The sequence below is a fragment of the Diceros bicornis genome, chromosome 23, assembly GCF_020826845.1.
Source record: "Diceros bicornis minor isolate mBicDic1 chromosome 23, mDicBic1.mat.cur, whole genome shotgun sequence".
NCBI classification, from domain to species: domain Eukaryota; kingdom Metazoa; phylum Chordata; class Mammalia; order Perissodactyla; family Rhinocerotidae; genus Diceros; species Diceros bicornis.
This window is the reverse complement of record NC_080762.1, coordinates 33,978,590-34,001,875: the sequence shown is the minus strand read 5'-3', so window position 1 is coordinate 34,001,875 and position 23,286 is coordinate 33,978,590. Positions and strand designations below refer to the sequence as shown.

Here is a 23,286-nt window from a genome sequence, read left to right as displayed (position 1 = left end):
TTTTTTTTACCAGAATAAAAAAAATGTATGTGAGGACAAAAAGAATGTTTAAGAAATGGGACACAGTGAATGTTTCATGTTCTAGACGCAATATTCCAGTCAGTAGCCTATTGAAAAAATATGTTCACAAAAAATAAAAAGTAACATGGAAATTGAAAAGAAAGAGATATCATTAAGATAGAGAAAAGGCAAGCCCCACAGGATATTTCTAAGACATATAACCAACTACAGGCTCTTGTTGAAAATATGTAAAATATGTCTACAAACCAATAAGACAAATATAGACAACTCAACAGAAAAATGGCCAGAGACTTCAATAGGCATTTATAAAACAGGTATCCAGTGGTCAATAAACATTTCATAAGGCATTCAACATCACTAGTGATGAGAAAAAAGGCAAATTAAAGCCACAATGGGATACCTATACATACCCGTCAGACTAGTAAAAAATTTCAAGTCTGAGAGTTCCAAGTGTTGGTGAGGATATAGAGCCACAGAAATTCCCACCACTGGTGGGAGTATAAAATGATATACCACTGTGAAAACAAGGAAGCATTATTTATGAAAGTTGAATAAATACATGTTATCCTATGACCTAGAAACTTCCTGTCGAGGTAGGATATACCTTAGAGATACATATGTTTAATGTACCAGGATAAGTGCTCCAGAATATTCACAGAAATATCTGTTTTAAATATTTTAAATGGAAAATAGTCAAAATGCCCATTAAGATGGGATGGATAAATTGTGATATATTCACACAATTAAATACTGCACAGCACCAGAAAGGAACAGACTATAGTACAAAAAATAACATGGATGACTCTAGTAACTTAAGGTTGGGCAAAAAGCAAAAATTTATACAGTATGATTCAATTTGCATAGAATTTAAAAATACAGGCAAAATTAATCTATATTATTAGGGATACATGTAATAATGGTAAAAATATAAAGCAAAGCAAAGTGATAACGGGAAAAAGACGGACGGTTCCCTCTAAAGAGAGGGTTTTCTGTATGGCTCTGCAGGTTATATTAACAGTAAAAATAGTTTTTAAAAAGCAGTCTAACATCTGACCATACGGTTTCAAGGCAATAATCTAAATCTCTATTTTTTCTTCTTTATTAATACTTATCTCCCTCTTAATTTTCCTACTCTGCTTCTGTTATCGTCTACTTACCTGTCCAGTTATTTCAAACTTTAATAATCAGCTAACATAAATGTTAACTTTGTGTTTCTGTTATGCTGAAATTTGATGCCAAAAGGCATGCAAAAATTTAGTAAAAGACCCATTTTCAGGCAAAACAGGTATATAGGATTGACTGGCTGAACTCACTGAAGAATTTCATATGGCGAAACATATTCACAGTCCGTCACCTCATGTTGTTTTAAAAACAAGAGTCACTATTTGAAAAAGTCAACATTATTTATTTCAATTTTTATTCTGTTATTTATATTATGAAAAACGAATGCTTAAGAGAGATTTTGGGGAATACACAAAAATATAATGTTTAAGATAAGAGGTGAAAATTAACTTTTATGACAACTGTTTTTTAAGCATTTCCACAAGTTTAAAAGAGAAAATACGGATTACGTATTCAAATTAATAGGTTTGGGGAACATGCGCATTTTTGGAAATGATGGTTTAAGTTTAAGACATAGGCAAACTTTTTCCAGTGAATTATGTATATCATAATCCATTATCTCCCAAATCATTTATGTATTTCAATATCTCTTCTGCAAACATAATCTACAGGAATATGACTCCCCAAGTTTTGGCCAACAGTTACGCTAATAAGCGTGTTTCTAAGACTAAGGGCCTCACACCTAAGATTTGGGAGGATAATCTATATGGCTACATGTTAATTTTTTTGTAATGTTACATGTTAATATTTTTTAATGTTTAACAAGAAAAAATTTGCCAAGTCAGAGGGCTCACCTGTTATTGACAACTCTTAGGTTATTGAAATCTCAACCCAAATCTCTTCAGTCTCACCCTTCCATCTCTCTGTACCTCCTGCTCTATTTATCTCTAGCTCTCAAGTTCTCTGAGGAAGATGGGAACTTCAGAGAGTGGGAAAGGAAGTTATCTGTAAAATAATACTATATGTGCAAAGGACTCTGAAAGTAAACTGTAACCTTTAATCTAAAACCTTTACTCACGTCACTAGAAACCTGACAAAGTAAGGGCCTTGTTACACTGCTCTTCCCCAGTGTCAGTTAAAACCTCATGTTTAGCATCTTCTATAAATGTTGGAATTTGAAGTAAAGGCAAACTGGTGTATCTGTGAAAATTCTATATAATTAAAATTGTGTGAATCCTTCTGTCATATTTATAAGAAATTTCTTATTTTATTAATGCACTTAATTTCAAATTTGAGAAATTCATCAGTCAAATAAGAAATCCATGTCAAGGAAAATAACCTCCATGTCCTTCATCTTGTCATGTTAGCTGTGGCAGGTAGCAACCTGCTTTCCCTCTAGGTCTATGATTGCTAAACATGAAAAGCTAGTATCCAACAATATGTGGTGCTTCATAAGGCTCAGCAGGTACCATATTCTTATCTCACAGTTAATTATACAGAAACAAAATATTAATTCACTGATGGTTGTTAAATATTAGCTGTTGAAAAAGTTTTAAGCATTATTATTTAAATTATGTTCATATTTTAAATACTGTTAATATTTACTCAGAAGGTTATTTTTTAGGATCCTTTATACAAAGAACCTCTCAATTGTTAGGTATGATTTCATTATATTTAAGGGTCATTTTCATCCAGGACAATTCCGTCTAATTTTATAACGAAAGCTAGTACTTAAATAAGATTAACTTAATAAATACTCCTTTGGAAAAAACTCCCTGAACTCTGTCTGTCTTCATGTGGTACCTCTGGGGTGAGGCCATCCACCCAGATATTAAAGTACTTTCCTTTTGAAACTTTTCTAAGTGTAGAACTCTTTCTCATTTATTAAATTGCAAATTTTGACACTTATTTGGAATATAACCCAGAACACTGATCTTAAATAGTTGAAGATGACTTTTTGTAGGAAGATTTTTCCTTAAAAACAAAAAGGGAAATTTATGCTTGTGAGGTTGGTGTTGATAGAAGACTGACAGGGTCAGTTTAATGTATTCTGATTCACATCGTTCATCTATATACACTGACATCTTCATACATACACAATTTATTCATGACTATCAGGACAAGCAAAAGGAGGAATGAATTTAAAGGAAGTTAGATTTTTTTAAAGAAAAAAGACAGTGTTAAGAAGTCTGAAAAGTGATAAGAAAACGTGTATGACAAAGAAGAGCATGATGTAGAGAATATATCAAAAGAACTAAGAGATGATGAGTTTCCTTACATTGCAGTGACAATTTCACACAATTTTGATTATTTTTAGAGTAAATGCTATAATAGTAATCTTCAACTACTTTTTAGGAAACATAGCCATGATGATGGGATTAACTGAATCTAATGAGCCAGCTTTATGGCTGCCTGTCTTGCTGAGTTAAACAGCAAGTTTAGCTTGCTATTTTCAAGTAAATATCAGAAGAAAAATCATATGGGAAAAAGCCTACTGCTGGTAACTAGCAAAATCAATAAGGATGTTTTGATAGCCACAAAACACAAAATATAACAATTACATTTACCTACTACACTCCTGTACACACACACACCTGTGGGTCCATGTTGTATAGATTTGTTCTCCAAGTTATGGTCCATCTAACTGGAGGCTCATTATTTTTCAGTTGATCCAGCCATCTCCTTCCTCTCCATTGAACCTCTCTTTGGGGAATCTCTATTTTAATTATCTCCAGGCATGCTCTATTTCATGTCACTCATTCATTCAGCAAACATTACAATGTCTAGAGCAAAGAATAAGATCAACAGGATTTCCAGCTCCTGAGCGGAAGAGCTTATGGTTGTATGTGTGGTTATAAAGGTTTATGGTTTATATAAATGTACTGTGTTCTGCCACTTGCAATCTGTAACTTTGGTTAAGTAATCTAAGTCTTAGTTTCCCCATTATAAAACTAATAATAACAGTAACTATCTCAAAGTATGGTTGTGATAATTAATATGATAATATGAAAATGTGCTGAGAATAATGTGTTCTAGTAAGTGTTCAATTAATTTCAGTCATTATCGTCTTTATCATCATCATCATCGTCATTATTATGCCATAGAGTTTGCTTACTGGGGTACAGAACATGGGAATGGGAATTGAGTGGCAAGAGTTGTAGGAATAAGAATTGTGAACCAAGACAGGGCTGAAGTTAAGGCTGCCACTTTTTAATCTTTAATCTACAATGAGTGGGTTTAGAAACTGTTAAAAGGTAAACTGAGGCACATTAAAATTTTCAAGAGTTTATTTGAGCAAACATCCATTCGAATTAAGCAGCACCAAACCAAAAGTGGTTAGGAGTGTTCCACCAACAGGAAACTTGGGGAAAGGTTTTTATAGAGAAGATGCAGAAGCAAAGCAAGGAAATGATTTGATTGGCAATAGCTTAAGGTTCCCTTATTTGTGAAAGCCTCATTGGCTGTTATGGGTTGTTCTTAAGTGTTATTTTCTCAAACAAAAGTTGGTTTGTTCTTAAGTATCGACTCTGGCTTAGGTTTTGGTTTGCTTACGTTGGCTAGAAGGCATCAAGGCCACCTCAATCTAATGGCCTCCTTGTTGAATTACTTTAACATAACATAGTACCAGTTTTTGGCTGAAAACACTTCAGACAGTAAAGAGAACCAGAGGAAGGGATCACTCTCATGACCCTGTCTCTATTGATTGTCTAGACAGCAGCTGCAATGACCTGATCCAGACTTGGGAAAACCAGGCTTGGTCACCTCTGACAGCTAGAAGAAAGCCTTCTAGGCGCCACACCACCTCTCATTTCTCAGTTTCCAATCTATCTCTAAGTGACAAGGAGAAGCCGGAGAGAAGAGACTAATGGAGTTTATCCTAATGAGGAATACACCAAAAACGTGGTCAAAATGGCCGGGAGTGTGTTTTATAATTTTTATTTATCCCCCAAAGCCCCAGTAGATAGTTGTATGTCATAGCTGCACATCCTTCTAGTCGCTGTATGTGGGACGCGGCCTCAGCATGGCCGGAGAAGCCGTGCGTCAGTGCGTGCCTGGGATCCGAACCCGGGCCGCCAGTAGCGGAGCACGCGCACTTAACCGCTAAGCCACAGGGCCAGCCCCTGGGAGTGTGTTTTAAACCTACTCACCACTTCCTTCTGCCTCACACCTATCTCCTTAGGTTAAGTAGTAGCTAAACACTGTAATCAATGTAGCCTGAACAACTGAAATTTATGCTCACACTTAATTGATACAAAGGCATTTCACTTCTTATCCCAAACATTTATAGCATCCTTAATTTGAATTCTTTTTCTAACTAAGCAGAGAGAAGTCTCTTTCCACTGGAACAAGGAAGGAATTGGACCTCGCATCTAGTTGTGGGCATGCAGACAGCAACAGATGCAGGAGATTTGTGGGTCCTTTAGCTAATACAACAGGGAGGGGTGCGCTTTAAGAAAAAACAAAGTTACAAATTTAAGGGCAAATGTTTATTTAGAATGAGAAAAGACATGACAGCACATTACAAACTTTAAAAAGCTGAAAATACTCCAAACACAAAATCCAGGAAAATAACATAATATTTTTATTAATTGCCTAAGAAACCTCTATAATACTTTTCCCCTGTATGTTTTGGTTGCATAATCTTTATCTCTTCAAATGACAACGATTATAAAATATCATCTCTCTCACAGTTCAGAATCTACAGCCTTAGGAAACTGGCTTTGCACAAGTCACAACCTTTTTATGTCTTTTTTCAGTCTATATGAAAACCAGTTATAATCTGGTGGGAACCAGCTCTGTGCAGATTTGGGGCATCTCGGGTTGGCATTAGCACCCTCGGAGATGAAGCCACTGCTGGTGATGGATGGTGTGTAGAGCAGGGCTGCTGTAGGCTCGACTTGTGTAGCCACAGCTGCTCCACAGCTCCATCCTTCAAACCACTGCCCCCCATGCCCTTGTGCAAAAATTGCTACCCCAGGTGTGGCTGCTGCAAGCTAGCCAAGTTTTTCAACTTTCATGAAGCATCACCTGTGGCTTTTTGACAGCTCTCCCCAGCTCCCTCATGTCTGCTGATGCACCCACCTGACCTCCAGGTGTCTTCAAGCCCCTGTGTCCTACTTCAGCTCACGTTCTGGCAGCTTCTTTAGCACCAGCACACTCCAGTCTCTGCACACGGACTGCTCAAGCTTGCTAAGGTAAAGCATGCTGGCTAGGATCCAGGGCCTGCTGCTCAAATTCGTTTTGCCTTTAATGTAAAGGATTTGCATCCTTTGCTCGCATTCTTGCCTCTCGCACTTGCTGGCCCCTTGCCACACACATTTCTTTGTCAGCAGCTCACACATTCCACAACATCAAAAGCGATCTTAGGCTTAGAGAGGCCATAATACTAATACTTACCTGACTTATTGATTTTCTTTTAACTTAAACTTCACTTTTATTATGAAGTTATATTTAGTGAATTTGGTTTGATGTAAGTAAATGCTTAACTTTTGAGAAGAGATTAAGGTCTGGGATACAATCTGACATGTTATCCCACTCATTCATGAATCACACTCAAAACGTGTGAATAAAAATTAGTTTTCTTCTGCTCAAGTAATATCTAACATTTTAATTAGCACGTTCAAAATCTCCTTTGACCTTGGACTGAATTAGCTGGAAGGGAATGTTCTTTGCGGGTTTGAAAACAGGTTAGAGAATCCAGACTTTCACATTCTATGCCTTATTTTTCTAAACTCTTTAGATTCTCAGGAAAACTCCAGCTCATCATTTTGCTAGAGAGTTTTTTTTTTTTTTTTTCACAATAGCTGGAAAGATATTTGAAGGAAATATACTCTTTGCTTAGGAGGAACAGAGTATCTATGAGACTGTTCCCGGGAGTTGTGGTGTCAACCAGAGCAAGGCTGTGTCATTACTTCCATGGCGCTAGACACTTTTGCTGTCATGACCCCCTCCTCCATAAAAAATATTAAAAATTTTATTTTATTTATTTTTTTTGTGAGGAGATCAGCCCTGTGCTAGCATCTGCCAATCCTCCTCTTTTTTGCTGAGGAAGACTGGCCCTGGGCTAACATCCATGCCCATCTTCCTCTACTTTATATGGGACGCTGCCACAGCATGGCTTGCCAAGCAGTGCGTCGGTGCACGCCCGGGATCTGAACCTGCAAACCCCGGGCCGCTGCAGCGGAGCGCGCACACTTAACAGCTTGTGCCACCAGGCCGGCCCCAAAATTTTATTTTATAATTGCAGTGATATAAAAACAAATATAATCCGGGTTGAATTCTATTTATTTTTTCCTTTTGAATTTAAAACATTTTTGTTGGCCTCTAAAAGTATCGTGGGCCCTGGGCAATGTGGCTTCTGTGCCTATTGAATAAATCATTTCCACTTCTCCCTACATTAAAAAAAATATAGCAAGTATTTAATTAGAAACCCGAAGTGTTATACTATTCCCTCAGCTTTCAATGAAGAAGACTCACGCACAAGGCTATTACCAGTTAATTCAACCACAATGAAGTTTACTAGATGCTAAGTATAATTTATCATGCTAATATTCAATCTTGGGCCATATCATTACTTTTCTAGAAATAAATATAAACTGAATGTAAATACTTCTAATATGTGGTAAACTCAGTAATTATACCCACAAATTGAGTAGGCAAGAAAAAAACACTTGAAGCATCGACTTAAGCAGAGATTCCAATGTTATGTGGCAAAGGTATGGAGAACTGTGAAGGAACAAAGTTGCACTGATGGGCCTGCCTGGCAGAGCCACAAAGGCAAAGTAGCTTTCCACTTAATGAGCAACGTTTCAGCAGCTCCAGGAAGATGCGCCTCTTACGTGCTTGATGATGCTTGAACTTAATTGAACTGAGAAGGTAGACTTTCATCCCCATAGTGAAAATGGTGCTTACAATGTGAAAAACTCTGGGAAAATGAAGTATTGTATTAAATGCATGATGCAGAATTAAGGACTGCCATATGAACCTTCTCCAAAAGCACATTGTGTTAAGGGAGGATGTCCTGGTTTTGCCTAGCTTCTAGAATCTGGAAGAGGCTATGGGAGGTCAAGACAGTTCTTTAGAAGTATAGGTCATCCATTGGCCTTCCTTGAAGGAGAAAGATAGCATGTTGTGGGGAGGGGAGATACAGATAAAGGAGGCTGGAATACTAAAAAAAGTACCCTTCTTCACAATGTGTGCTATAATTCAGGGTGAGCGGGCAGTGGACTTTCTGAAGCAGTATTGGAAAGTCCTGTTCTTCTGATGTGGGTTGGGGTGTGGGCCGGGATGGAACTGGGGAGAGGAGAAGGTGCCATGGCCAGAATTAGGCCAAGGGAACCAGAAGGGCATTTGGTACAATTGTGCAGGTTGTGCACTGCTCAAAATTGCCACATCTAAGGGAGGATGGTTCATTTACTTGTAGATATCATAGGTTTTTATACTTATTAAAACCATTTTCTGGCTGATGGTAGCAGAGTATCTTGTATTATTAAAACTGGTATATTATGTCCATTTCCTGACAGATGGGAGTCAAGTGACTGGGGAAGAAGAGAGTCTCTAGTTTGCAAAAAGTTACTTTTAGGCTGGTAGCCCTGTACCCCCCAGGAAGGTCCCCAGCTTGAAAGAATTCCTGCACTTTGCCCTCATTGAAGGCAGGGGCCATGTTTTATTCATCATTTTTTGCTATCAATTAACACAGTATCACAGTATGCATGTGAAATTGAACTTTCCCCAGAACCATGGTAGCCACTAGCCACGTGTGGCAACTGAGCACTTGAAATATGGCTCGTCTGAATTGAGATGCTATTAGCATAAAATACACACCAGATTTTGAAGACTATGTATAAAAAGAATATAAAATATCTCCTTAATAACTGGTTTATATTGATTATATATGGAAATGATAATTTTTTATATAACAGGTTAAAATGTATTATTAAAATTAATTTCACCTGTTCTTTCTTACTTTTTAAACGTGGCTACTAGGAAACTTAAAATTACATATGTGGCTCACATTGGTAGCTCATATTTCTGTTAGAGCTGCCTTAGAAGGCTGACTAGAGAAAATATCCTTGATAACAGTTTATACAATAATTATTTACATTGTTCCTACTTTAATACCCTTTAAATAATATAATTCTGATTCACCTCATATCCTTTTTAAGAATTACATGAGGTATAATCCTAAATAGGGTTAAAGAAGAAAATTTCTGAAAAATTTATGTTTCTTCTTGGCAAAGACAGTTCAGTTAAAAAGAAAAGATAATTTTTTATTGGCTTGGTACTTTGCTCAGCTAATCTACAAGTTTTTATTTGGAGAAGAGAGTTGTTTGTTGCTGAAAATCTGCTAGCATTATTTAAGTAGTCTCATATGAACATAGTGACTCATGTTTGGTACAGATTTTTGTTTAATTTGATCATTTCAATTTATATACTGGTTATTCTGTTCTGTAGTTTATCTATAAATTAATGAGAAAGGAAGCATTCTAAAAGCACTAGAAGGCTTTACTCATCCAACCATGGACCTTTGTTAAATACTAGTTTCCAAATATATGACTTTTCCACAGCACCATAGACTCTTCTATGGAGATGAGTGAGGTGGACCAACGGAAGGTCAATACACTCCATTGAATCTGGACTATTCTCATGCTCAGTAGAGATAACATTACCTGGGAGCATCTGGGTGCCAGGTTAGGTCTGGGCAGGCTGAGACTGAAGCTGCTTTTCTATGGAAGTGTGCGTGTATGTGAGAGAAAGGGAGAGAGAGAGAGAATTTTCTAACATAACCTTTCCAAGGACTAGACACTACTGCCAATAAAATACCACCTATTTTGGGATTTTCAGAGTTGAATCAAACCCTGGCTGTCTCAAAAATTGGGAGTGAGGTACATAATAGCAATTAGAATGTGGAAGAATTCTTTATTCTGTCAATATTCAGTGTTACACTGACAGGTACTGATTACATAAAACTAATTTTCAAAACATCAAAGAAAAAGTATATTCACTCAGATGGTACAGTCCCAGAGGGAATGCATGCAATATTTAGTATTCATTTCTGCTGCAGGTTTTATGATAAAAAATGATTGTGTATTTGAGTGGATGTCAAAACAGGGTTGTGAATTTAACAAAGGAAACCCTTAGATAATTTACACTTCTTTCAAACAGGTCAAATGCTCATAAAATAAGAGATATTTTAGTTTGACAATCAGAAATCTACTACAGTAAAAACAAGGGTCTTTCTAGCTGCTAATCCTTAACTTGGTCACCAAAGGTAACACTTCATTTGCTTGTTTATTATCATCATCATTATTATTATTATTTGGTGAGGAAGATTGGTCCTGAGCTAAAATCTCTTGCCAATTTTCTTATTTTTGCTTGAGGAAGATTGTTCCTGAGCCAATATCTGTGCCAATCTTCCTCCATTTTGTATGTGGGATGCCACCACAGCATGGTTTGATGACTAGGTCTGCGCCCAGGATCCGAACCCGTGAAACCCCTGGCTGCCAAAGTGGAGCATGTGATCTTAACCACTATACCACCAGGCCGGCCCTGCCATTATTATTTTTAATTTTAAAAGTACAGATTGTCCTAAGCTGTGGTCCAAATAAAAATTTAGCAATTCATATATCTATCCCCTATATTCTATACTGAAGACAAAAAACAAAGATGTTTTATTTAATAAAAAAAAAAAAAAATCACAGGCACCTGAGCCTCCATCCTGGAAAGAAAAAAAGATTGTTGCTGAAAACATTATTTAAATAGTCTCATATGAACATAATCACTCATGTTGTTTTTTTTTTTAAAGCACACACGTGGTTTTAATCCCAGGCTTTTTAGGACTTGACCCTCTCTCTCTAGAGTGTATTGAGTGGTGTCCCCTGATAAAGAGTGTTTGTAGGAAAGAATGCTTGATATAAACCCAGCCATAGCCCAAGAAATATTCCTGAAACCATTCACATATTAAAATAATCTCACAACTCAACTAAGAGGACTTAGATTTTATGTCCTGATAAATACTGTAAGCTCTGGAGCCTGAGTGCCTAAGACTGAATCCTGGCTCTGACACCAGCTGTGACTTTGGGCAGGTCACCTCACTTTTCTATGCCTTAGACTCTTCATCTGTAAAATGGATGATAATAACAGTACCTACCTCATAACGGTTGTTTTGAAGACTGAATGAAATAATGCATGTAAGCACCATGCCAGATATAGAGTAAGTGCTCATAAATATTAGCTATTATTTAATTCTCCTACAGTGCCTCACAGTTCTATGACCATCGTCTTTAAAGTATTTGTGGAACAAATGAAATGGACAACTATTAGTTTATTTAATACATTTTCTTAACATGCTCTTAGCCTACTGAATTCCCAATGATATCAGAATATCTGTTGTTACAATGACCTAGCTCTTTCCCCCCAAATTAGTGGTTCTGCCTTCCTTTCCCAAAACCCATTTGCTGGCCCCATCTCTGCCTCCTCTCCCACTCTGTCAGACTTGCTCCTACACAAGTACCCTGTGTTGCTTTAAGATTTCAGAGGGTAAAAAGAGAGTAGTCATTTAAAGAAGTGTTTGCAGGTGGAAGGGGGCACTTCCTCTGCCCCACCACCATATTCTACAGTTCTTTCTTCTCCTGTGCATCTAGAAGATTGCTGTGGAACAGAGAGACCGCCACCTATAGGAAGTTTTATGGATGTTTTCTTTAATAGAGTTGAGATAAAGTTCATTGATACTTTTCTGCTAAACACTTCCCTGCAGGGGTAACAGTTTCAAGAACAAGGAAGAGAGTGGCCATAAAGAAAAAAAGTTCTGCTGCTGGGTATCAGCTTGTGGCTGGAGCTGTTTTCCTCAAAACTGGGGCCTAGCCTCTGGGAAAATCTTCGTCTACTCTGAGCATTTGGCCAATGGTGTGTGTGGTTAAGCCTGGGGATGCTGGGACTGAATCCAGGTTCTACCCTACCAGGAGTGAGAGTGTGGGCAAATTACTTAACCTCTTTTAACTTTAGTGTCCTACCCGTCTAATGAGAATAATACAACCCATCTCATAAGGTCATTGTGAGGAAATGAGATGGTGCAGGCAGAGCCCCTGGCACACAGTAACCATGAAATAAGTGTTGGTTATTGCTCTTGTTACTATTAATTTCATATCCGTGGCTTTGCTCATGTCCTCTCTTCACGAAAGTCTCTACCTCCTCGTTGTTGTGGAGAACTCCTCTTCTTTTCAGGCATGGCTCACGTTCTTGGAGAAATGTCCCCTGGTTTATCCAGCGCTGTGCGTCTCGCCTGCCTCTACGCTCTCAGGTTTTGTACATGTCCCATGATTTTTAGTTGTGTTCACATTTCTCTTTCCCCAAACTGTAAGCTGCTGTCAACACGGGGCACAAGTTCAACACAAGCTTGTTGACTGATTAACAGACAATTTTCTCTCGCCAACCCTTATCCCTCCTGACAACTCCACATATATCTTGCATCTGATTCCATGGCCCTGAGACCCCTTGCTCCCCACCGATCTTTGAGACCCCTTCTTTGGGGTCTCATCCTCGTAGCTCCACTGCTTCCTTCAGTTATGGCAGCCTCCCCTGCCCCTGCAACAAAATTCCTTCTTGGTCTTTCACAGTCCATTTCAAAGCTGCCTCCCAAATTAAGCCTCAGTTAATCACTCACGTCAACCTATGTTTCCCCAACTCCACTCAGGATGACTCTTCATAAATGTAACCCCTATGGCATAAAAACAGTCTCAATTGGGGCACTGTTACGGGTGCCATCTGAATGGATGGATATACCGTTGATGGAGAAGTAACTTTTTCCACTCCTCCCTAAATCCCCAATGTGGGCTGACAACATCAAAACACTAGATGTTAGGGAAGGAAGCCTACCCATTAGATGCTGAGACAAGAAGAAAGTGGCACCACATGCTCTTATCACCCCATTGTCTCCCTTCTGGACTCAAGGCAGGGCACTCTTGTGGCGAGAGTGCTCTTTCTCAAATGTATGTGGCTGGTGTCAGCCATGATGTTAGTGACCCTTCCTGGAAAAGGACTTTTCTTGCTCCTGAGTCCTTGCTTAGATGTTTGCTCATAGAGGATGTGATGAGTAGAATTAGGTCTCAAAGCGCCATCTGAGCTAGCGGAATATGCACGGCAGCCAGCCTTCCTGTGACTTGGGGCCCTATTCTAGTATAGCCCTGTCCCCTACTCTGAACTATAAGAAGCAAGCCTTCTCCTAATTGTTCCAAAAAAAGAACTTGAAAGCATCATAGTCTAGCTTTTGCCTCACCACTCTAATGAAACCATTCTTGTCAAGCTCGCACAATCTTCTGGTTGGTTAAATCCAGTGACTTCTTCTCTGTCGTTTCAGTTGGTTTCCTGGCAACATCTAACATCACTGCATATTTTCTCCTTATAATACTCTTTTCCCTTGACTTCCTTGACATCACACTCTCCTAGTTTTCTTCTTACATTCTGGGTGTCCTGCTCAGTCTCCTTTGCTGCTGTCTCTTCTCTTGCCAGTCCTTAAATGTTGACACTCCTTAACGTTTGGTCCTAAGCCACTACTTCTTGCCCCTTCTCCATCCTCTGCAAGGTCTCATCCATGCCTGATTTCAATGATTGTGTGTGTGTGTGAGTTTGTATTGTTGCTAAAATGCTAATCATGATGTTGACGAAGATGATATGTACTAAGCTCTCATTATATGCCAAGCACTTTAAGAATTTCATTTGTGTTGTCTCATTTAGTGTTCACAGTAAGCCTACGAGGTGGAACTATTATTAATCCTATTTTACAGATAAGTGCAGAGCCAGCACCTCACCAAACAGTCTAGCCCTAGATCAGTATCTTGCACTGCCTCTTTCAAATCTACAATTCTGTCCTCATTCCTGAATATCACCCTTGGATTTTCCAAAGGCACCTCAAATAATATATTAAGAACGAAACTTATTATCCTCCACATACTGCCCTTTCTCCTGTGTTCCCTATCTCACGGATGGCACCACTTCCACACAGTGGGACAAACTGCACCCTTGGCATTGTCTTTGCCTTCACTCTCACTCTCTATTTAATCAGGTACCAGATCTTGTCCATTGTCTTTTTCTCCCAGATCCAACGACTGTCTCTAGCTTTATTGCTACTACCCTGATTTTGGACACTGTTAAGTATCCTTCAGTCTGCATTACTGTAATAAATTCATAACTGGTTTCCCTGCTTCTTATCTTCCTCCCCTCTGCAGTCAGTACTAAACAGATGATATCACTTCTCTGCTTAAATTCCTTCTCCCTTTAATGCCTCCATACTGCCCCCAGGCCAAAGCCTAACCCCCTCAATGTGGCTGCTTCTCTCTTCTGCCTCAACTTGCATAGGTGCTATGCCCCAGAGCTCTAGGCTTCTTTCAGTTTCTGGAACTTGCCACAAATTCTTCATCTACGAGTCTTCACATTCGCTGTTCTCTTTCCTTTAAGTAACTGGCCTCTCCTCTTCAACTGAATAACTCTGATCTCAACTTAGCTATCACTTCATTCTACAAGCCATCCCTGACTCCGAGACTAGATGATTCTACTATGCACCCTGAATTGCCCATCACAATAGTTATTATTCCATAGTGAACCTGCCTGTTTTGTGCCTAAATCAGTTTCTCAATCTTGGCACTATTGACATTTTGGGTCAAATAATTCTTTGTTTGGAGGCATGTCCTGTGCATTGTAGGATGTTTAGCAGAATCCCTGACTTCTACCCACTAGACACCAGCAGTACCTCCCCAGTGGAGACAACCAAAAATATCTTCAGACATTGCCATATACCCTAGAGTAGGAGGTGGAGGCAAAATCACCTGTTGTTGAGAACCGCTGGTCTAAATGATAAGTCTCTTTTATTCCTTCTTGTATTCTCACCACCCAGCTTGTTGGCTGGCACCTAGAAAGTGCTCAGTTAATATCTGTTGAATTCATTACAGAAATGCATATCTTAAAAGAAGATTAAATATAACAAATTAGGAAAATGAGTAGATGGCTCCTGTTCTTTTTTTTATTAAAAAAGAATTTTATTTTTGAATGATTCAACAATCAAAAGTCATTTAAAAAGTGTGCAGTCAAAGGTCATTTTATAGTTCCTTTATGATTCAAGAGTTGTGTAAGTTTTTCCACCTTATTAAAAAATTTCCAGGTGGTAGGTCTTTTTATTTTCTAATTTTGTCATTAATTTCTAGTTTTGTTGCATGTTGCCTGTACTATTTCTATTTTTTGGAATTTACTGAAGTTTTCTTTATGGCCCATTTATAGTCATTTTCTTCACTATTTAAAAAATATTTCATGCAAAGAAGATATATTTACTATTATTAAGTTCAGAGTTAGATATATATCAATTACATCTACTTCATAATTATGTTATTGAGGTCTTCCATAGTCCATTTTATGTTTTGTTCCCTTATTATACTATGAAATGAAAGAGATAAATTAGTCTTCTACAATATGTATGTTTCTATTTCTCCCTGGCTCTTCTGTAGTTTTTATTTTTAGTGTTGATTCTACATTATTTGGCGCATAAATATTCATAACTGTTATAACTCTATTAGAAATTACACATTTTAGCCCTATACAGTATTTTTTGTTTTAACAATTTTTGCCTGAATTTCACCTAATTAACATAAGATCTTTATTTATGCTTTATTTTTGTTTGCATTTATCTGATATACTTTGCACATACTTTTAATTTACAACCTTTTGGAACCACTTTAAGGTATGTCTCTTGTGTATCGTATAGAGTTGGATATTGTTTTATAAGCCAATCTGATATTCTTGTAATAGAGGTGGAGTTGAACTCTTTTACATTTATTGGTATGACAGATATGTTTGGTTTTTGCTCTGGAAGAAAGATTTGTGTCTTGCCAGGGGCTTATGGTTAGGTATCCTTTAGCTGGGAGGTGAATCATTTGGGATGCCTTTGACAACTAGTTTCAAAAGACCCATCCCAATGGCTTAAACATGAAGGGGATTTATTATTTTGCATAATGAAAAAGTCTAGAAGTCTTTCATATTTTGTCTTCTGTTACACACACACATGCACATGTATGTGTATGTATATGTACATGAAACATTATCTACTTATCTAAGGTTTTTACTTTTTACTTCTTCTTTGTTTTGGTTTTTTAATGCATTTAGGAAGCTGTGTATTTTTGTTCTATATGTTACTTTTGTTTAACTTTATATACTACTTTTAGATTTTAATTCTTTAGACATTATCTCTTAGTTCTTTAATATGGGCAATGATAACATTAGCATATTTCCTCTTCCTTGCTCCCTTCCTTCTGGCCCTCCCCTACTCGATTTTGGTCAACATATTATATGTTTAGTTTTTAGCTTTGTACATTTTAGTGTTCTTATATTTTAAATACTTGTTTGATAAGCTTGAATAATATATCCTTTGACTAACATTTATTATACATGAGACCATAAGTGAATTTACTCTACCTCCCACCTTGTTTCCCTCTTCATCTTCCAAGTTTTGATAGGTATGTAATTAAAAGTTTCAGGGCATGTAGCATGCCATCTAATCCCTATACTTGCTTCAGGACTGGTTCTACAATTAAATACATTCCATGCTTATTACCATTCCTTTTGCTTTAGATTAAATAATTTGCCAAAAGCTACACAGAAAGTAGGTAGTAGAGCCAGTATATAAAAGAAAGTATGACACAAAACTTTGTGTATTTTCCACTACCTCATGCCTGTTTTGAAAGTAGAAATATACATACACACACATTTAAAAGATAAACCATACTGAAAACGATAGAGATCAAGACAGTATATGGAAAATATAAAAAAAAGTAAAAAGGAAACATAATAAAATAGAAATAAATGGGTAAATATATGAAAGAGACTAAAAGTCACTTCAGTGGCATAAAACATGCAAAAATAAGTATGATTTAAAAATTTTTATGTGGGTGCAAAAGATTATATACTTCTTGATATTTGTAAGCTAATAATAAAATAAAATAAAATAAAAAGGCAACAAGGGATTAACAAGCCTTTAGAGGGTTAACATTTTTTTTTCAAAAAGACATTAAAATAGACCACAGGTTAGGTTAAAAATCATTAGAGATAATCTGCATTCCTTGAACACAGGCAGCTATAGACTCTAGCAGAATATTTAACCCTTTTGATCGCCGAAGGGATAGGTTTCTTGCAAGTAATTTCTTGTTTGGTTTCCTTTGGCTTGTATGTAAATCATATCAGATGCCTTCAACTGCCAGTTTCAGGAGATCCAACCCTAAATAGCTTAAATATAACAGAGAAGTCCAGAGATAGGGTGGTAGATCCAAGATTGTTTATTTCAGTGGCCTAATGGGGACATCCAAGTTCTAGGTCCTTTCCATCTTCTTTACTGCAGCCACCCTCGTCAGGTTAGCTTTTTCCCAAGGCTGGTCCCCTCAGAGATACAAGATGGGTGCAGCAGCTCCAAATACCACATCCTCACATAACCACAACACAGGCCAGAAAAGAAACCACCCCTTCTTTGTGGATGTTTTAAAGAATAAGTAATCCTTTCTGAGCGGCCTCTCTTGCAGACTTCCCCACAAGTATCAATGGCTGGAATTGTGCCACATGCTCATTGCTAAACTAATCAATGGTGGGAGGAGTGCAATTACAGTGATTGGCCTAACGTAATCTAGATTCCCTCCCGTCCACCCTGGGGCTAGGGGTGGACACAGACCTGCCTGAAGCACACAGCCACCCAAACCCAATGCAAAGAAGAGGGAATTATCAACCCACAGCATTTGTCACAGATGGAGACAGGACAGAAAGACTTCACCCCTTACCTTCCACCAGTCTGCCTCTCGCTTTTGACTCTCACATACCAGTGAGGGGCAGCATGTACTGGGTGAAGACACACAGCTCCAACTTTTTTGCATATATCTTGCAACAGCTGATTGTTACTGGGTACAAGTTGCTCCATTAGGTATATAACCTTTTTCATATAATGGGTAACACATTGGATTTCTCTTCAAGAATCGCCATAATGAAATACTTACCCATGACTAATGTTAAATTCTTAAAGTATTTATGAGCCAATGAAGAGAGCAAGCTTAATGTCTCCATGAGCAAGGTGGATATTTATACACACACACGTGCACAGTCACACTCACAAACACACCTTTGATTCCAAGGAGAAAAATAAATATAAAGGACATGTTAAAAACAAGCATTACCAATGGTTAAAGAGGGTTGAAGATCATATGTACAGAAATATACCCTAAATTTAAAATTACTGCCCAGATTTTCATGAAAAAGGAGAAGACATAAAAACCAACACAGAGAAGTAAAGTGTCAATTATAATAATAAGCAAATTTACAGAATGCTTGTAATGCACCAGATACTGTTCTCAGCTCCTTATGTACATTATCTCATTTAATTCTCACAATAAAATCACAGGCAGAACTACTATTATCTTCATTTTGCAAATGGGGATACTGAGGCCAAAAGGACAAGGGTATTGCTCAGGTCACCCTGTTAGTGAGTGGTAGCCCCAAAAATTAAACCCAGTTCTGTCTGCTTCCAAGGCTCTGTGGTTGACCTTTGACCTCTATCCTGAAAAGATGGTAGAAACAATCAAACACAGTCCCCCCCTAAAATGTTTCTTCTCTTTTTAGGGGCCCAAACTGCTCCTAAAAGCTGCTTAGACATTGCATTAATAGATTATCATTGCTGCTTGAAAAGAATCAGGAAATATTTTGAGAAAATCCCATGTCTCAGATATAGAAGCTCTCTATAAAGAACAAACTGTATAAATTCCCCTTCCAGATTTTGAAAATATAAAATATTTTAGGTGGAATTTATGCAATGAACTGTTTAATAGCATATAGTTTTGTACCTTTTCTTTTTGAAAAAACATTTTTATATGTGTTCTGTGAAATAATCTCCCCCAAAGAAAGCAACTGCTCTTTTAAATTTCCAAAGAATTTTAGTTGGAGGAAAAATTCACCTGGACTATTAAAAAGAGTAAATACATGATTTTTTTTACATTTTCAAGATTAAAAGGCATTTTTTGTGCAAGTATATTTGCGTGTTCATAGGCTTTAAAAACAGAAACTAAGTTCCATCTTAATGAAATTTATCAGAACGTTGTTAAATGAGTAGCCCAGTTATTTAGAAGGTTTGGGACATCACGCATATTTAGGATAGAATGGGACCCAGCTGATGAGACTTCAACGTATTCAGTGCTCCACAATCCAATGGTACTTAGCATGTACGTATTCAGTGCTCCACAATCCAATGGTACTTAGCCTACATGCTTAAAAATTGGGGTAATGAGCTGCTAAATGTATGAAATGAGTTCAGTGTGGCAAAAGCTTTGCCAATGTTTTACACGCTTAACATAAATCCCCAAGGATAAAGCTCCTTCTCACGAAGCATGGATATTAGAACGTTAGAGTCACAGAATAAACACACTATTTACCTGTGTGTGTGTGTGTGTGTGTGTGTGTGTGTGTGTTTATTGCAATGGGTGATCTGATAATCATGCCAAACACTGGGATCCATGAGCAACTCTACTAGGTTTGAGTATATAGGAAAAGTTGAGATTTTATTATTTCAGTTCACTAAAATGTACCACAAAGTTATTCTGACTTGTGTTTAATGAAATACACAATTGTTACTGTGCTGCATGGTAATTAGCTGTAAGTCATAAGAAATTTACAAAAGACTGTCATTTTGTCAGCATTAATTTAACACAGTCAAATCTAATTTTTAAAAACTTCTCTATAATCAAAGTTTTCCCTGGATAAGAACGATTCTCTTTCTCCCTCTCTCTCTCTGTCTCCTCCTTTTCCTTTTCCTCCTGCCTTTTCCCAAGATAGAGGGACCCCCAATTCTGCCCAAGCATTCTCACTCATCTACCTTCTCCCCCTTCCCGCCCTCATCAGGGGATCCAGCAGCTGGGAAGCACCAGGCCCCGGATTCTGCGGACCTTGAAGCCATGCCTGGTTTGGGCCCTTAGATGTACATCTCCTGCTTTATTGGGAGGGGTCTTTATAACATCCCCAACTGTTGGCGAGGGATAGAAAGGAGAAACCAGGCATGAGGTAAAAGAGTGGTGCCCCGGGGAGAGAAAGGACAGAGGCCAATGGACCTGGAACCCTAGCATTTGACAGTTTGGGGTCAGAGGGATGAGAGAGTGCAGGGCTGGAGGTGAGGGTGGGGGAAGGAGGGGAGCAGAGCAGCCTGTCGGGTAGGCACTTCTGTAAGAGATCCTTGGTGTCTATACACACCCCTCGGACATAGCTTTTGGCAGTTTTAGCACAAGCTCCTCCTCCTCAGGAAAGCTAGGAGACAGACAGAGAGGGAGAACAAAGCCATTCGGGCTTTTCTAACCAGCCCTCATGAGCACAGCATGCTTACCTTCCTGGAGAAATCAGGAGATTCAGACAGGACAGGCCTAATCTTAGCCTTACCACTTTCTAGCTGTGTGACTTCAAGTAGTCACCAACTTCTCTGAGTCTCATGTTTCCCACCGATGGTTTCCCTATTGGTGAAGTGGGAATAATACTCTCCACATAGTTCTTGTGAGGATTTAATGAAATGAAGCACCCGAACATTCCTTAAAACAGAGTAGACCCTGGACGAAACTCCTTTTCTTCAGCCCTGAGGCATGAAGAGGGCTTCCCCTTTGCTTTCCCCATCTCCAGCTTCCCTGGATTCCCGCACCCATATTTATTTCATTGCACTTCTGAGGATCAGAATGTTAAAAATAAATACACAAGGGATTGGGGGTGAGTAAGTTTGAGACACAAGGCAAGTGACAGCCTTTGGTTCCTTCCAGGTGGGTTGCAGGAGGGGGTGTCATGGTGGGGAGGGGGTGTCATGGTGAAAGGCAGAGGCACCCTGGTGTCTAACCCATCCTAATCCTATCTGCATTTCCAAAGGCAGGGCACAGGAGCATTTCTCATCCTTTGTCCTCTGTGGAGTGGGAGCTGTGACTGGCCTTCCCAGGGCACCTAGGACCTCTGACCAGACACTGTCCTGGCCATCAGGTCTGATGGGCTTCCAAAGGTTCCGTGGAGGTAAAGCCCCATACCCTATTCTGGGACTAACCTAGCAAGCTGGGGACTTTGGGACTGCTGGTAGGACAATTGCTGCACCTTATACATTTAGCCCATCACTTGTGTTATGTGCTACAGGCTCACTTCTCAAAATAGATCCTGGATGTATCACTGTACTGTAATAGACCTCCCCCTAAAATCCATTTCTGGTGTTGGAGGAACGCTGGGCTGATACTAAAAATGAAATTGGTTCTCTCACAGCAACTTGGACCCACAGGACTATTCCTGGCTCCTCTTTAAAGTGCCTGGTGGTTTTCCTTCCCTACTCAATCTCTGTTTAACCAACTACACTAATATTTCAGAACCATTAGGTGGCCTGTGCATTGGCGGTACTTTATTCCCCAGGCTAGAAAAACTCTTTTCTTGGGATTGCATTGCTTTGTGCAGTTTAACGACCTGTGCTAGACTAAGAGTCAAACAGTATTGCCCTCGTAATTATCTTGTCATAGCCACGAGATGATAGATGAGGGCATGTCTGCTCTGCAAAAGGCCAAATTCAATTGTGACATTAAACAGATGTCATGATCCAAAGGAAATACAAATAATGAGCTATCAACCCAATCCAGTCATATCCAGCCAGTCAGCACCCCCTCTCCACATCTCTACCCACTAAATTTTACTAACAAACAGGGGATTTAAGTTGAAAATGCAATATTAAAAAGTTATAAAACATTCACTGAAAACCCCCAAATTTGCACTGAGCTAAGTTCAGTGAAATTTCTGTGCGAGCATCAAATGGAAACAATTTCATGTTTATGCCTATTTCTTTAGTAGTGGCTTCAGGGGTATTTTAATAAGATCAGACTTTGGGGAAAAACCTTATTAAGAAGCATAAGAAAGCACATTTCTCTCTCTTGTTGCTGAAGAAAGAGCTTGTAGAAAGAATTTCTTAAAGGCTCTCAGGAGCCCCAGGCTGATGTGCAAAAGCCCACACTTCCTCCTGCCCACTCTCCCCGGTCCCCTGACAGCCACTAACTTCCTAAGGGCATTGGAGGAGTTCAGATGGTCTTGCAAGCTTCGTGTGACATGTGAGTAATATAACGTTAACCAAATGGGCAGGGGGCTTCACAGAAGGCCGCCCAAAGGCGCGAACATCGGACACGGGGATTTACTTGGGTGAAGAACTGTATTTGGCTTTTCTAGTTCAGAAAAGGCATCCTGAACTCTTCATTAGGAAAACACGAGCCAGTGATCAATGAGTCGCCTTCGCCACTCTATTTCAGCCTGTTCACTCCAGGAAAGACCGGGGATGCATGAGCTCCGCGCGCTCCAGCGTTCTGAGCTGAGGCTGCCGCTTCCCTGAAAGCCGTTCTGCCTTTCTCTTCCCACCCGTGTTTCCATTTTCTTTACCGACTATGAACCAGGCGGCCCCCGCCCCGCTCCAGGCCGCCGGTGCCTCCACAGGAGCACACTCTGTATCTTGCGGGGCTGGGGAGAAGACGCTCACAGGGATCGGACACCTGCCGGTGAGCCCGCCCCTTGGGAGGAGCGGCGGGTGGAGCCCGCGCCAGGCGGTCCCCCCGCGCCGCCCGCCGCCCCCCGGGCGCGCCCGCTCTCGGCGCCCCCAGCCCTCGAGCTCCTGACCGCGGAAACATCACCTGAGTGCTCACTGTCCTCCCTCTGTGGAGTGACCCGGCGGCAAGCGGCACGGACGCCCCTCTTCTCTTCGGGACTGCAGACCTAGCCAACGAGCCCTCGTCGCATAACCGCGCGCAGCTGGTTCCAGCTGCAGGAAGGTGGGGAGGGGTGGGAGGGTCTGGATCGGGACCGCACTCTAAGACAGGTCCGGAGCTAACCCTATCTGCATTTCCAAAGGGAGTGGCAGCAGAAGGAAACGGCCGCAGCCCCAAGCAGCTGAGCTTACCCTTTCCACTTAAAGCGCCCTTCATCCAATCAGCGCATCTTTATTGAGCGCCTGCTGTGTGCCCGGTGCTCTTCTAGGAGCTTGGGAGGCCCGTAATGAAGAAAATGTTAAAATATCTCTGCTCTTGCAGGGCTGCTTTTTTCCAAGTGACTCTGGTAGTCGCATAGGTTCCTGTGAATATTTGTAGGTGTTTTCAGCTAAAGAGTGAAGGAATAGAAATCCGACCTTCTTTTTATTTCAGCAAATGTTTATTG

General features: G+C 39.5%; 1 protein-coding gene across 2 annotated transcripts in view; it reads right to left on the bottom strand.

Moving 5' to 3' along the window:
• Window positions 1-22,937, bottom strand: part of MCHR2 (melanin concentrating hormone receptor 2) — a 46,363-nt gene extending 23,426 nt beyond the window's left edge. The window contains exon 1 of one of the 2 annotated variants that reach the window (XM_058566573.1): window positions 22,767-22,937. The gene's annotated coding sequence lies outside the window, so the exon portion shown is untranslated. The remainder of the gene's footprint in view (window positions 1-22,766) is intronic. The other variant, XM_058566572.1, reaches the window with a different exon arrangement.
• Window positions 22,938-23,286: the final 349 nt, after the last annotated feature.